General features: G+C 39.9%; 2 non-coding genes and 1 pseudogene across 2 annotated transcripts; all 3 read right to left on the reverse strand.

Moving 5' to 3' along the window:
- Positions 1-557: 557 nt before the first annotated feature.
- On the reverse strand, positions 558-2552 carry LOC138914170 (small subunit ribosomal RNA). The gene has a single exon (XR_011420039.1). It is a non-coding gene; the product is annotated as a small subunit ribosomal RNA (ribosomal RNA).
- Positions 2553-13843: 11291 nt separating this feature from the next.
- LOC138914179 (large subunit ribosomal RNA) lies at positions 13844-16593 on the reverse strand (annotated as a pseudogene).
- Positions 16594-16990: 397 nt separating this feature from the next.
- On the reverse strand, positions 16991-17169 carry LOC138914165 (5.8S ribosomal RNA). Its single transcript, XR_011420034.1, has one exon. It is a non-coding gene; the product is annotated as a 5.8S ribosomal RNA (ribosomal RNA).
- Between the last annotated feature and the right edge of the window lie 652 nt (positions 17170-17821).

A 17821-nucleotide genomic window follows, 5' to 3' on the forward strand; every position in this document is an offset into this window, starting at 1 on the left:
TTTACTGGCATATATCAATTCCTTCAATAAATGTATTTATATACCTAAAATAAATGCTGCGAAATGTCTTAGTTTTATATAAACAATATATATCAAAGTATTATTTGTAATGGCATTTGTTTGTTAATATATATTGATAATTTTATATAAAACATTAACCTGAAACCAGGTACAACATTGTATATTTTAGGTTGTTGCATTATCCAATGTATGATCATCATCAAATTAGTTGGCCAATACATCTCGCAACGCGTGTATATTATGGTCCATATACACACAAAAGTTTATAATAAATATATAAAATATATTTTATTATATTAATAATTCGATTTGCTTGTTCGAATTTTAAGTTTGTTTCTATTTAATTTATTTGTAATAATATTATATTATTACAATATTTCGATTTGCTTGTTTCGAAATTTATTTGATCTTTTACTTTTAAGATCATATTTTTGGTATAATTATTATTATAATTATTATGTATATATATATATATTGGTAATTTGTATTAAATTTGTATTAACAAATTTTTTATTAACGGTAAGGATATTATACAATAATGATCCTTCCGCAGGTTCACCTACGGAAACCTTGTTACGACTTTTACTTCCTCTAAATAATCAAGTTCGGTCAACTTTTGCGAAACAACCGTAACACACAAGGCGTCACAGTGATCACGTCCGGAGACCTCACTAAATAATTCAATCGGTAGTAGCGACGGGCGGTATGTACAAAGGGCAGGGACGTAATCAATGCGAGTTAATGACTCACACTTACTGGGAATTCCAAGTTCATGTGAACAGTTTCAGTTCACAATCCCAAGCATGAAAGTGGTTCAGCGGTTTACCCGGACCTCTCGGTCTAGGAAATACACGTTGATACTTTCATTGTAGCGCGCGTGCAGCCCAGGACATCTAAGGGCATCACAGACCTGTTATTGCTCAATCTCATTATTGCTAGACGCAATTTGTCCATTTAAGAAGCTAGTGTCCTTATAATGGGACAAACCAACAGGTACGGCTCCACTTATATAAACACATTCAAACACAATAAACATTTTACTGCCACCATGAATGAAGGCTATATAAGCTTCAACACCATAATCCTGAAGATATCTATTTAATATATTTGAGTCTCGTTCGTTATCGGAATTAACCAGACAAATCACTCCACGAACTAAGAACGGCCATGCACCACCACCCATAGATTCGAGAAAGAGCTATCAATCTGTCTTACACACTTATGTTCGGACCTGGTAAGTTTTCCCGTGTTGAGTCAAATTAAGCCGCAGGCTCCACTCCTGGTGGTGCCCTTCCGTCAATTCCTTTAAGTTTCAGCTTTGCAACCATACTTCCCCCGGAGCCCAAAAGCTTTGGTTTCCCGGGAAGCGACTGAGAGAGCCATAAAAGTAGCTACACCCAATTGCTAGCTGGCATCGTTTATGGTTAGAACTAGGGCGGTATCTGATCGCCTTCGAACCTCTAACTTTCGTTCTTGATTAATGAAAACATCTTTGGCAAATGCTTTCGCTTAAGTTAGTCTTACGACGGTCCAAGAATTTCACCTCTCGCGTCGTAATACTAATGCCCCCAAACTGCTTCTATTAATCATTACCTCTTGATCTGAAAACCAATGAAAGCAGAACAGAGGTCTTATTTCATTATCCCATGCACAGAATATTCAGGCATTTGAAGCCTGCTTTAAGCACTCTAATTTGTTCAAAGTAATTGTACCGGCCCACAATAACACTCGTTTAAGAGCACTAATGCAGGTTTTTAAATAGGAGGAACATATGAAAAAATACAAGTATTTAAACACATATAAGAACTCCACCGGTAATACGCTTACATACATAAAGGTATAGTACTAACCACAATTGTAAGTTGTACTACCCGTATGAAGCACAAGTTCAACTACGAACGTTTTAACCGCAACAACTTTAATATACGCTATTGGAGCTGGAATTACCGCGGCTGCTGGCACCAGACTTGCCCTCCAATTGGTCCTTGTTAAAGGATTTAAAGTGTACTCATTCCAATTACAGGGCCTCGGATATGAGTCCTGTATTGTTATTTTTCGTCACTACCTCCCCGAGCTGGGAGTGGGTAATTTACGCGCCTGCTGCCTTCCTTAGATGTGGTAGCCGTTTCTCAGGCTCCCTCTCCGGAATCGAACCCTGATTCCCCGTTACCCGTTGCAACCATGGTAGTCCTAGATACTACCATCAAAAGTTGATAGGGCAGACATTTGAAAGATCTGTCGTCGGTACAAGACCATACGATCTGCATGTTATCTAGAGTTCAACCAATATAACGATCTTGCGATCGCTTGGTTTTAGCCTAATAAAAGCACATGTCCCATAAGGTTCATGTTTTAATTGCATGTATTAGCTCTAGAATTACCACAGTTATCCAAGTAACTGTTAACGATCTAAGGAACCATAACTGATATAATGAGCCTTTTGCGGTTTCACTTTTAATTCGTGTGTACTTAGACATGCATGGCTTAATCTTTGAGACAAGCATATAACTACTGGCAGGATCAACCAGAATAATGTTTTCGTTCATATTTCATTCATATTTTTTGAATAGAAATTAGTAATATAAATATAATAGATTTTATTTCCATATTATTTGTTCGGTTTTTCTTAAATATTGATTTTAATTCAATATTTTTTTTTTGCTTTGTGAAATAATTCTATTTTAATTCGAATACGGCCATTTTTATATGGCATTCGTATACGTTCTTTAATTTTTACTTGTTTCGCCACTAATATAACAAGTTTATAATTGATGTTAAAGAAAAAGTACAACTTTTTTATAACACAATTTTCAATATATATTGTTCTTTCTATAAGTTTTTATTATATTATATATACATATTCATTCTAAAATATCATTTTTGTTCAACATACATAAATATTGTATCCACACATGTACAATTTTTGTTTAACCAATATAAATATTGAGTTAAATCATTTGCATTTTGATGATAAATTTAAAATTTATCTTTTCCATATAACTCTCTGGTAATATATGATATAAAACCGAGCGCATATGAAATTATTTTGATCACTAATATTGCAATTATATTTTATTATAATGCTTTTTGTAAACACATTGTACCGGCAAGCGATACTCTGTGCCCAAACGACAGGGGATATAATAATTTAATATAAATTATCATATATACCTGCCACCAAAGATTAACGATAAAAGTCGGAAACAATTTGTTATTCTATATATAATAGAAACTTGACCTCTGTTTCACCTTATTATCATGGGTTTATAATATTAACCGCGTAGCCAAGTCTTAATTTCATTTAAGAAACAAATTTATACGGATAATATTTTGATTTTAATATATGTTGTTCTATTGATAACAAAAGTATATATTATAATATATTTTGTTCAATAGTAGATGGACTACTTACTGTACCATCCTTATTTTTTATTATTATTGATATACATTATATTGACAACAGCATATGATATTCATATGGTTTGTTCAATAATTAATTGGTGGACAACCACTGACCATCCTATAGTAGTTTTTGGCCACGACGTCTAAATATCGAAATTATTTAATTCCGTTTGCCACCCATACGATAGATATTAACTATCTATAATAATAATGTGTACGCATAAAATATTATATGTATATATATAGACCAACAGACAAGCACTTCACCCTATAGTAGTTTTTGGCCACGACGTCTATATATCGGGCATATTTAATTCTCTTTGCCACCCAACCAAAGATATTCACTTTTTTATATAAAGTATTATTTGATCATATTAATATAACCAATTATTTCTGCCATATTCATATAATTTCTTTATGAATTATTTTTTGGTCATATCCATATAATCTATATGCCGTATCCATATAATGAATACGGCATATCCATACAACTAGCCATATTTGTATGTCAATGTATATTTTATTATACATTTTTTTTCTTTATACATATAATATGGTATTTCCATATCGCTATAATTGAATTATATGTATAAGATATCATTTATATATAGCATTGCCAAAATAATATGATAAACATAAATTTTGAACAATACGGCCGGTCGGCGAGCACTGCCTCCCTATATATGTTTTTGGCCACGACGTCTAAATATTGGGTATTTTTCGTACTGCGGCCCCGGTGTATGTAAATTGGGCATATTTCGTACTGATGCCAACATATCTATATGACTCATTATTTTCTTCCATATCAATATAACTTCTTTTATTTCCATATTCAAGTAATTTCTTTATTTGCCATATCAATATAAAATATTTTTTGGTCATATTTATATAATCTATATGCCGTATCCATATAATGAATACGGCATATCCATACAACTAGCCATATTTGTATGTCAATGTATATTTTATTATACATTTTTTTTTCTTTATACATATAATATGGTATTTCCATATCGCTATAATTGAATTATATGTATAAGATATCATTTATATATAGCATTGCCAAAATAATATGATAAACATAAATTTTGAACAATACGGCCGGTCGGCGAGCACTGCCTCCCTATATATGTTTTTGGCCACGACGTCTAAATATTGGGTATTTTTCGTACTGCGGCCCCGGTGTATGTAAATTGGGCATATTTCGTACTGATGCCAACATATCTATATGACTCATTATTTTCTTCCATATCAATATAACTTCTTTTATTTCCATATTCAAGTAATTTCTTTATTTGCCATATCAATATAAAATATTTTTTGGTCATATTTATATAATCTATATGCCGTATCCATATAATGAATACGGCATATCCATACAACTAGCCATATTTGTATGTCAATGTATATTTTATTATACATTTTTTTCTTTATACATATAATATGGTATTTCCATATCGCTATAATTGAATTATATGTATAAGATATCATTTATATATAGCATTGCCAAAATAATATGATAAACATAAATTTTGAACAATACGGCCGGTCGGCGAGCACTGCCTCCCTATATATGTTTTTGGCCACGACGTCTAAATATTGGGTATTTATCGTACTGCGGCTCCGGTGTATGTAAATTGGGCATATTTCGTACTGATGCCACCATATCCATATAACTTATTTTTTGTTCTATATCTATATAATTAATTTTTTTTCCATACCTATAACTATTAAACTAATTTTTTCCATATCCATACTTGAACTTATTATTTTTCCCATATCCATATAACTCGTTTTTTCCATATCCACACTAGAATTTAGTATTTAGCCCATATCCATATAAATCATTATTTACCATATCAATATAAATAATATTTTTCCATATTCATACTAGAACTTATTATTTCTTTAATATTCATATAACTCAATATTTTTTCATATCCATACTAGAACTTATTCTTTTTCCCATATCCATACTAGAACTTATAATTTTCCCATATTCATATAACTAATTTTTTTCATATCCATACTAGAACATTATATTTTTGCCATATCTCTACAACTCATTTTATTCCATATCCATACCAGAACTTATTATTTCTTTAATATCCATATAACTTAATATTTTTCCATATCCATACCAGAACTTTTTATTTTTCCCATATCCATAGAACTAATTTTTTTCATATCCATACTAGAACCTAATTTTCTTCCTATATCCATATAACTTATTATTTACTATTACAATATAATTAATTTTTTCCATATCCATACTAGAGCTTATTATCTCTTCAATATCCATAAAACTCAATATTTTTTCATATCCATACTAGAACTGATTATTTTTCCCATATCCATACTAGAACTCAGTATTCTTCCCATATCCATACTACAACTTAGTATTTTTCCCATATGCATATAACTCATTATTTAGCATATCAATATAACTAATTTTTTTCCATATCCATACTAGAACTTATTATTTCTTTAATATCCATATAACTCAATATTTTTTTATATCCATACTAGAACTTATTATTTTTCCCATATCCATACTAGAACTTATAAATTTTCCCATATTCATATAACTAATTTTTTTCATATCCATACTAGAACATTAAATTTTTTGCCATATCTATATAACTCATTTTATTCCATATCCATACTAGAACTTATTATTTCTTTAATATCCATATAACTCAATATTTTTTCATATCCATACTAGAACTTATCATTTTTCCCATATTCATATAACTCATTTTTCCATATCCATACTAGAACTCTGTATTCTTTTCCATATCCATATAACTCATTTTTTTTTCATATCCATACTAGAACTTATTATTTTTCCCATATCCACATAACTCATTTTTTTCATATCCATACTAGAACTTGTTATTTTTCCCATATCCATATAACTCATTTTTTTCATATCCATACTAGAACTTAATATTATTTTCATATCCATATAACTCATGTTTGGACTTGGAATATTTTTATACACGTCACTAATAGGATGACGATTCAATCATCTATTTTAAGAGGAACATTGACTTGCATATGTCTCTTACTTGCATGTTCGGACTTAGAATATTTTTATACACGTCACTAATAGGATGACGATTCAGTTGGCTACCTTAAGAGGTACATATACTTGCATATGTCTCTTACTTGTATGTTCGGACTTAGAATATTTTTATACACGTCACTAATAGGATGACGATTCAGTTGGCTACCTTAAGAGGTACATATACTTGCATATGTCTCTTACTTGTATGTTCGGACTTAGAATATTTGTATACGCGTCACTAATAGGATGACGATTCAGTTGGCTACCTTAAGAGGTACATATACTTGCATATGTCTCTTACTTGTATGTTCGGACTTAGAATATTTGTATACACGTCACTAATAGGATGACGATTCAGTTGGCTACCTTAAGAAGTACATATACTTGCATATGTCTCTTATTTGCATGTTCGGACTTAGAATATTTTTATACGCGTCACTAATAGGATGACGATACATATGGCTACCATTGTTAAATATATTTAAATAAAATTTATTTAAATATAATTATTATTTTATATATATATATTTTATATATATATATATTCTGACTTAAAAAAGCCAAACAAAATAAACACAATTAAATTTATGTTTATTATCGAATCATCAAGCAAAGGATAAGCTTCAGTGGATCGCAGTATGGCAGCTGCTCAACCACTTACAACACCTTGCCTGTTACAAAAGTCGTTTACAATTGATTCTAGGCTTTGTCATTGTATTAAATAATGCTTTTATATGTAACTAGCGCGGCATCAGGTGATCGAAGATCCTCCCAATTTACTATGTTACAAATTACATTGGCATCACATCCATTGTCGTTTATAAAGTAAATTATAAACTTTAAATGGTTTAGAAGCCATACAATGCAAATTGCCCCTTATTTATCATTGCAGTCCAGCACGGATACGACCTTAGAGGCGTTCAGGCATAATCCAACGGACGTAGCGTCATACCACTGTTCGCTCGAACAAGTATTGTGCCATTGGTCCGTACCTGCGGTTCCTCTCGTACTACGCAGGAATGCTGTCGCAACAACGTTTTGTCATTAGTAGGGTAAAACTAACCTGTCTCACGACGGTCTAAACCCAGCTCACGTTCCCTTGCATGGGTGAACAATCCAACGCTTGGTGAATTTTGCTTCACAATGATAGGAAGAGCCGACATCGAAGGATCAAAAAGCGACGTCGCTATGAACGCTTGGCCGCCACAAGCCAGTTATCCCTATGGTAACTTTTCTGACACCTCTTGTTAAAAACTCTTTAAACCAAAAGGATCGATAGGCCGAGCTTTTGCTGTCCCTGTGTGTACTGAACACCGAGATCAAGTCAGCATTTGCCCTTTTGCTCTATGTGTGGTTTCTGTCCGCACTGAGCTGGCCTTGGGACACCTCCGTTATTATTTGAGAGATGTACCGCCCCAGTCAAACTCCCTACCTGGCAATGTCCTTGAATTGGATCATACCTGAGTAATTGGAGTTATACCAAATTTTCAAATCAAAAATACATAAATGCACCGTTTTATTAAAGAATTTGTTTGCGATTATATAACAAACTCGTGATACTTTGATCAAGAAGCTTGCATCAAAACCCAATACCATAAGATATAATAAATATATCCGTATAATGGCTAGGAAATGATACACGTTCCATTTAATCAAGTAAGTAAGGAAACAATAAGAGTAGTGGTATTTCATTGACGATACCAAACCGAAGTCTAATATCTCCCACTTATTCTACACCTCTTATGTCTCCTTACACTGCCAGATTAGAGTCAAGCTCAAAAGGGTCTTCTTTCCCCGCTAATTATTCCAAGCCCGTTCCCTTGGCTGTGGTTTCGCTAGATAGTAGATAGGGACAGTGTGTGAATCGGATCCCTCCGCTCTTATTTAACGTGGCATGTTCCACACTGAAGGGATTACAACCACGGCACTCTTATACACCCACAAGTGAGTGTATAGTGCAATGTGTCTAGGTTAAGCGCCAGACCAACGCCCCGGACTAGAAGCTATAGCTATGTACATAGCAACCACCCCGGTAGCAATTCGAATGCTTACTTGTCGGGCAAGCATTCCCCCTTGCTGAGGAGCGGGATCTATCTAAATCCCTACTGATCTTTGGGTCACAGCACCCGAGTTGTATGACGCAACTCCACGTCGAACCCGAAGGCTCTACCCGCATATGGGTGTCAACCACAGCCACCACGATACTCCCACATGGGGGCCGACCTCAATGAGCAGCCTTGGACAGCTGCTCAACCCGTGGTACCGAAATTACAGGATCGGTAGGCCTCACCCCTTAAGCTCCGACAAGCTCGGATAGGGCACCCATGTCATATTAGTCGCCTCCTACGACAAGCTATGACAAGCTGTGGTAGTATTCTTCGCCGCTAGCCACACAGCAGAGTAAATGGACTAAAAGTCCCTTCTCCTGCGGAACGCCTCATCAGCAAACACATTGAGTCGTCGAGTCCTGTCCTCATCCTCCAGAATCCTTCCAAACGTTCGGTTTTCGCCATTTCGCTGCACTCCAAGTCCATCGAGGTCGCGCAAATCTGCATAGAGGGGGCAGTCACACAAGACGTGCTGCCAATCCTCAAATGGATCGCCACATGAGCATGCGGCAGAGTCCGAGAGCGTTCTGCTATACAGAAATGCGTTCAACGATCCGTGTCCTGTGATTAAAAATCCGGTGCGCATCGGGAATCCAAAGTGTGGATTCCGAAATGCAAAAGTCACATCTGAAATGAACTTGTAGGTCACCCGTCCGGATGCATCTACGTCATCCCATCTGTCTTGCCATCTGTGCAGTAGGCACTGCTCCATACGCACCATCTTCTCTTCCCAGCTTAGACCAGTGAGGTCTTCACTATACAGCAGATCGTAATCCTCCAACGGGTATCCACGCTTAAGCTTGTATTTAACTGCCATTTGCATAGCAGCCAAATCAAACGGGGGAACGCCAGCAAGAACCTGCAGTGCCACAGTGGACACTGTTCGGCATACCGGAAGGCATCCAAGAAGGATAAGCCTCTGGCAGGCAATGAGGTGCTCTCTGGCCACTTCTTGCCGCGTCGTAGTGACATACCATACCGAGGCACCAAACAGTGCACAGGGCACCATGAGTCCGGCATAAATGGTCCGCCTGGCTCGAGGACTGAGGCCCCAGTCTGCTCGAAGCACACGCGCCAATGCTGCAACGACTCCAGTCATACGCTGTCGGAGATTTCTGACGTGCTCGAGGAATTTCAAGCCTTCGCTGACTGTGATGCCAAGGTACCGGCAGCTGCTAACATACGGTAAGTTTGCTCCAGCAAATTTTACCGCAGGTGTGCGTCGAAGCACTCCATTCGGGCCACGAGCGAGTAGCTTTCTTGGTTCCTTTAGCAGCATAATAACCGTCTTGCTGGTGGAAACGGCAACGCCGACTTCCATCCCCCACGTTTCAACGATGGACATTAGTTGCGCTCCTTTTGTCTCCAGCGCGAGCCGGGAGTTTCCCTCGACGAGAAGCAGCAGATCATCCGCGTACGCACTCAGTGTGCAGTACGACTCAAGGCGTCGTAGCAGTACATCCATCAGCAGGTCCCAAATAAATGGGCCGCTGATTGACCCCTGCGGACAACCTCTAGTTACCGGGACATTAACGGTCTCGTAACTGCTTCGGATTTCTGCGCTCCTGCCGGAGAAGAAGCTCTGCCACAAGCTCATCTCTCGGCATCCCAACTCGGCCAATCGGCGCAGTGCAGCACTCCACTCCACGTTGTCGAAGGCTCCCTTGAAGTCCACGAAAATGCCGAGCACGTATCTCGCCGGGCTGGCGTGAACACTGCTCTTCACGTGCATCCAAGCATCCTCCACACAACGTCCTTGACGAAAACCGAACTGCCATCTGCAGCCTTCCGGAAGAACTTCTCTCACACGATCAACCATTATGGCCTCTAGCACCTTACCGAAGACCGGAAGTAGGCAAATTCCGCGGTACGACGATGGCTCACACCTGTCCTTGTCGGGTCCCTTGAGCAGAGCCACAACACGTGGGCATTTCCACTCTGCAGGGAAGTACCCCGACCGGATGCAGTTGGAATATATCGCCGTTAGGTGCTGAGGTATGGCGCGCCACACAGCCTTGCAAATCGTTCCGTTGATGCCGTCCATGCCAGGCGAGCGTTTGCTCTTCAACCTGGCGACACAAGCACCAACCTCAGAAACTTCCAGTGGCGGTGGGAGTTCCTCCGCTATGGCAATCGGTGCATCGGACTCCGCAACCGGAAAGAAGTTGCGGAGGAGCACACGCGCACAGTCACCCCAATTGGTGACCAGCTCGCCATTAACGCGAAGGCACCCAATCTCCGTCCGTTTCTTGCGACCTCGGCACATCTTGTAGACGCGCCCCCAGGGATCGTGTGAATTTTCTCCCACGAAGCGTCTCCAGCTGTCCTCCTTTGTCCTCAGGATGAGCTTCTTGTAGGCGGCTGAGGTACGTCTCAGCTCGACCACAATTAGCTCGGCCACGTCATCGTGACGACGACGTCTGGCATCCTGAAGACGGCGCCTAAGTCTCCTGACATCGCGGCGCATCGCGCTTAGGTCAGCGGTCCACCAACCTGGTCTGGATCTCGGCGATCCTGCCGTCCTCCTACCCAAAACAAGATCGCACACTTCGTGGACGATCCTGCGAAGGGTAGAGACTTGTTGGTCCAGCGGCGATTCTGAGAAGTCTTCCGGAAGTTCGGCTGCCCTACTCACCATTTCCTGCTCGAACAACCGCCAACGTGCATTGGAGAAGTTCCAGGACGGCACCGGAGCTAGGCTCTCAACGGCTGTATCGGTCGTCAAGTTGGCCACAACAGTAATGATGTTGTGGTCACTTAACTCCCAATTGTCCACTCTCCACTCATATGTGGCCAGCATAGATCCTGCAGTGTTGGCGATCGTCACGTCGATGTCGCTCCGTCCGTTCATGGACTCGAACGTATACACCGAGCTTGGCTGGTTTAGAACCGCAGCTCCCTTTTCCACAATCCACAGAGACAGCAGCTCACCCCGATTGTAGTTAGCAAGTCCCTCCGCGTTGGGAGGAAGCTTGCTAAACCACATGGGGGATGCTGCATTCGCATCAAGGCCAAGGATTGCGGGAGTTCTGCTGGCCAGCAGCAGGACCGCATCCAAGTACGTGAGGTACAAGGGTAAGTCGCCATCAAACTGGCAATATGCGGAGCATAGAAGGATTGAGCCAAATCCTCCTATAATTTTCACGCATACGCCGTAATCCGTGGTGAGGGGCTCCACTTGCATACAGATGACATCCTGGTGATTCACTAGGATGGCTGCCTTTCCTTTCCTATCGGTAAAGCTCCTGATACCTTCCGGCAGCTCATCCATCCTCCCGTTGCTCACATCGACGTAGGGCTCCTGCAACAGTGCGAACAGGCACCTGCTTTCACGCAATCGGACTCCGAGCTCGATGGTCGCAGCTCGTCCTTTGCCACAGTTTGCCTGGATGAAGCTAAACATGGTTAGTGTCTAGCATTCACCCGCGCCAGCACCGCCGCATACACAGGGCACCCAGCAGACAGCATGTGATGTGCTGACGGGTAGCCCTTGAAGCGGCAATTTCGGCAGTCCACAGGGTTGGGACAGCCCCGCGCACTGTGGCCAACCTGCCCGCACTGTCGGCACACCTTGTCCTTCTCGGACATCCTGCAGCTCGCAACCTTGTGGTCGAAACCAACACACCTGTGGCAGGCGTAGGTTCGTACCAAGGCACGGCAGTTGTAGGCAAACCATCCTATGTATGCCTTTGCTCCGTCGAGAACGTCCAAGCCCACTGGGTCGACCTCCAGCGTCACGGTCACCGTGGCGCCATTGGCCTGCGACCAGGGCTTTTCCAGACGCACAGCCTTCTTGAACTCCGCCAGTTCCATCCTGTCGGCAAAGTTGTTTTTATACAACTCCGCCATAAAGTCCTCGGGCTTGTGGGCGGTGTCCACATCCCGGATCTCTATCCTCGGCTTCAGTTGTGGGGTCCTGCTGATTTGCAGCCCAGCCTCCTGGAACTTTTTGTTGGCCATCACCTGCTTCAGCTCGCCTGACGACGGGGTACGTATAACCGCACCACCACGTGCCAGTCCTCGCACCTCGTGCACGCGAACACCCAGCGCTGGGGCGATCTCCTTTCGCACCTTCTCAGCGAGCTGCTTCCCCGAGATATTCGGGTCCGCGCTGTGCACGACTGCCGACCAGGTCTCCCGCGGCTTACGCGGCAGTGGGACCGGTGCAGCAGAGGGCTGGGGCAGGCTTGGGTATGCAGCTGAATAAGACGGCGCGGTGGCAGCAGGAACCGGTCGCTGGGGTGGCGGCGGGAGCGTCTTAACCGACTGCTTAAAGCGGTCTTCAAGCACGGCGTTCCGAACATTCAGCGCGGAAATCAACGCCTCGTATCTCGCTGTGATACTCATCACTTCCTTGATGGCGCTCTGTGAGAGGCGGGCCGCGGAGTGCAACACAAATGCCTCCCTTATCGCCGCCAGCTCTTCAGCGACGCGGCCTGAGCCTGCTTTTACAACCTCCATGGCAAAGTCCTCCGATTTGTGAGCAACGGGCGAGGGGACAACGACCTCAGCTCCAGCGGCGGCAGCGGCGATCCTGGCGGCAGCAGCATCCGCGATCCTTGCGGCAGCAGATGCGGTGGCATCATTGTCAGGAGTATGGCCAGGGGCGGCAACGGGCCTACCAGCGGGTGCAGGAGGCGGCGGCATCTCGAGAGAATCAAGATCCTCCTCGACAACGGGCTCTGGGCCACCAGAGGCCCCATCCACAGCCGGCACCTTGGCTCGCGACGCATCGCGGGTCTTCCCCTGATGGCCGCGTTTCCCTCTAGGGCGACCCCTACCCCGACCTGTAGCGCTGCTACTGCGACTGCTCGCCGACTCGCTTCCGGACTCGATGGTGTCCATTGCGGACGACATCTATCGGCAACAAACAACCACCCAAAAATATAACTTAGTAAAGTAACTCACCAAATTATATTTCAGCGATCTGGCAGCACTTAGCAATGGCACCAACCACTTAGTCCGTACACACTCCCGCTAGCACAGCTGATCGTACGAGAGAAATCCCGCACTTGTGCCTAACGCCTCTCTCCAGAGAGCACTCGCGAGAGCGCACTCTCTCAACGCACGTGGCGCAATGGAAAATTCCCAATTCGAAAAACTGCGAATTTCCACCCTTATCCTCACTTTTCCAACTCGATTCTCACAACCAGCCGTTCACCTTCACAAACCGCAAATTTTAAAACGCTTTCCAGCGCCGAAACTCGCGAAATACCCGACTCTAAGCAGCACGACTAAAAGCACGTCCGTTCAGTTGGCTACCTTAAGAGGTACATCTATCTCTATAGATAGGGACAGTAGGAATCTCGTTAATCCATTCATGCGCGTCACTAATTAGATGACGAGGCATTTGGCTACCTTAAGAGAGTCATAGTTACTCCCGCCGTTGACCCGCGCTTACTTGAATTTCTTCACTTTGACATTCAGAGCACTGGGCAGAAATCACATTGTGTCAACACCCGCTAGGGCCATCACAATGCTTTGTTTTAATTAGACAGTCGGATTCCCCAAGTCCGTGCCAGTTCTGAATTGATTGTTAATTGATAATCGTTATAATTAATAAGAACTAATTGGTTTGACCCAATTAGTATTCTTAAAAATTTTAGCAAGAAAGTTCCACAATTGGCTACGTAACTAACTATCCGGGGAACAAGTAACTAACATAAATGCTAGAAACTCTATTTACCCAGAACGAGCACATAAACCATGTTATTGTTTCCCAATCAAGCCCGACTATCTCAATCTTCAGAGCCAATCCTTATCCCGAAGTTACGGATCTAATTTGCCGACTTCCCTTACCTACATTATTCTATCGACTAGAGACTCTTCACCTTGGAGACCAGCTGCGGATATTGGTACGGCCTGTTGAGAAGTTTGCGTGTCCCCACCATAAATTTTCAAGGTCCGAGGAGAAAATATCGACACAACAGTATATGTCATGCTCTTCTAGCCCATCTACCATATCTCTCTGCGAAAGACTTCCATGGTAGTACGGCTATAAAACAGAAAAGAAAACTCTTCCGATATCTCTCGACGGCTTCTTTATGGTCGTTCCTGTTGCCAGGATGAGCACGAGGCCCATATTTAATAACAAACGGATACTCAACAGGTTACGGAATTGGAACCGTATTCCCTTTCGTTCAAAATTATTCAAGTATTTTATTTAGCTTGATTTGTATATATTGCGTTTTTGGTTTTACTTGAAAATTTTCGGCTTTCGCCTTGAACTTAGGACCGACTAACTCGTGATCAACCACTGTTCACACGAAACCCTTCTCCACTTCAGTCCTCCAAGGTCTCATTCGATTATTTGCTACTACCACCAAGATCTGTACCAATGGCAGCTCCATGCAGGCTTACGCCAAACACTTCTACGCATACCATTGTACCTTCCTACTCACTAAAGTTTCAAAATTATATCACAAGTAATATAAATCATCTACTTTAGCGGTAATGTATAGGTATACAACTTAAGCGCCATCCATTTTAAGGGCTAGTTGCTTCGGCAGGTGAGTTGTTACACACTCCTTAGCGGATTTCGACTTCCATGATCACCGTCCTGCTGTTTTAAGCAACCAACGCCTTTCATGGTATCTGCATGAGTTGTTAATTTGGGCACCGTAACATTACGTTTGGTTCATCCCACAGCGCCAGTTCTGCTTACCAAAAGTGGCCCACTGGGCACATTATATCATAACCTTAAACTTCATATCAAGAAAGTTAAGGTTCTTACCCATTTAAAGTTTGAGAATAGGTTAAGATCGTTTCGACCCTAAGGCCTCTAATCATTCGCTTTACCAGATAAGATTATTTTATATAATATTAAAATGCACCAGCTATCCTGAGGGAAACTTCGGAAGGAACCAGCTACTAGATGGTTCGATTGGTCTTTCGCCCCTATACTCAATTCTGACAATCGATTTGCACGTCAGAACTGTTTCGGTCTTCCATCAGGGTTTCCCCTGACTTCAACCTGATCAAGTATAGTTCACCATCTTTCGGGTCACAGCATATATGCTCAAGGTACGTTCCAGTTAGAGGCATAAATAATAAATATCATTATACATAACTATATAGAACGCCCCGGGATTGTGTTAATTAGCTATAAATAGTTAAAAAACTAATCCCATTATTAGTCAAGTTAATTACGCTATTAGGTTTATATCCCAATAACTTGCACATATGTTAGACTCCTTGGTCCGTGTTTCAAGACGGGTCCCGAAGGTATCCTGAATCTTTCGCATTGTTAATCCTACAAGTGCATATAATAAACACAAAAATCAATGATAATCATGCCATTATATAATTCCGAAAAATTAACGCACTGTATTCATATAAATCTATCAGCACTTTATCAAATTAATAACATTTATTCTGTGTTAAAATGCAAGCAATTTAATTTGAATAAACTATAAGTTATATTTTATGATAAATTTGGTATGCTAATAGATTACAATGTCCTTATATGGAAAAAATGCACACTATTATCATAATATTGTTTAAATATTACAATTTTAATGATGAATTTTCCATAACGGATATTCAGGTTCATCGGGCTTAACCTCTAAGCAGTTTCACGTACTGTTTAACTCTCTATTCAGAGTTCTTTTCAACTTTCCCTCACGGTACTTGTTTACTATCGGTCTCATGGTTATATTTAGTTTTAGATGGAGTTTACCACCCACTTAGTGCTGCACTATCAAGCAACACGACTCTTTGGAAACATCATCTAGTAATCATTAACGTTATACGGGCCTGGCACCCTCTATGGGTAAATGGCCTCATTTTTGAAGGACTTAATTCGTTAATTTCTCATACTAGAATATTGACGCTCCATACACTGCATCTCACATTTGCCATATAGACAAAGTGACTTAGTGCTGAACTGATTTCTTTTCGCTCGCCGCTACTAAGAAAATCCTTGTTAGTTTCTTTTCCTCCCCTAATTAATATGCTTAAATTCAGGGGGTAGTCCCATATGAGTTGAGGTTGTATATAACTTTTATTTGCAATTAATTCTTTATATATAATGATAAAACATTTTATTAAATTCGTTTAAAGCTGACGTATATATATATTAATGGCATTTATTTGTAACGAATTAACGAAGAATAATAATATTGTCAACGTTTTTCATATTTCAAATCATTAATAAGAGACAATTCTAGATAATATTTTATGCTAGACATTTCTCAGTATTATTTGATTGAAAAGAAAATATTCCTCTTCGTTTTTCTCAAAGTTTAATTACTATTGTGAGATAATGTTTTTCATATATTTGTTAATCTTATGAATAAAATAATTAAATTATTTTTATCCAATAATATACCATATGCTTATAAAATTTTATTATAAAATTTGTATAAACAACTTAATTAGCATAGTCTTACAACCCTCAACCATATGTAGTCCAAGCAGCACTATAAAATTAATTAAAGTACATAACAGCATGGACTGCGATATGCGTTCAAAATGTCGATGTTCATGTGTCCTGCAGTTCACACGATGACGCACAGTTTGCTGCGTTCTTCATCGACCCATGAGCCGAGTGATCCACCGCTTAGAGTTTTATAATATTGGTTTTAAATTTGGTCAAATATGTTTTTATTGAAAGAAATTAAAAATACACCATTTTACTGGCATATATCAATTCCTTCAATAAATGTATTTATATACCTAAAATAAATGCTGCGAAATGTCTTAGTTTTATATAAACAATATATATCAAAGTATTATTTGTAATGGCATTTGTTTGTTAATATATATTGATAATTTTATATAAAACATTAACCTGAAACCAGGTACAACATTGTATATTTTAGGTTGTTGCATTATCCAATGTATGATCATCATCAAATTAGTTGGCCAATACATCTCGCAACGCGTGTATATTATGGTCCATATACACACAAAAGTTTATAATAAATATATAAAATATATTTTATTATATTAATAATTCGATTGCTTGTTCGAATTTTATGTTTGTTTCTATTTAATTTATTTGTAATAATATTATATTATTACAATATTTCGATTTGCTTGTTCGAAATTTATTTGATCTTTTACTTTTAAGATCATATTTTTGGTATAATTATTATTATAATTATTATGTATATATATATATATATGGTAATTTGTATTAAATTTGTATTAACAAATTTTTTTATTAACGGTAAGGATATTATACAATAATGATCCTTCGCAGGTTCACCTACGGAAA

The sequence above is a fragment of the Drosophila takahashii genome, unplaced genomic scaffold (genome assembly GCF_030179915.1).
Source record: "Drosophila takahashii strain IR98-3 E-12201 unplaced genomic scaffold, DtakHiC1v2 scaffold_134, whole genome shotgun sequence".
Lineage (NCBI taxonomy): Eukaryota > Metazoa > Arthropoda > Insecta > Diptera > Drosophilidae > Drosophila > Drosophila takahashii.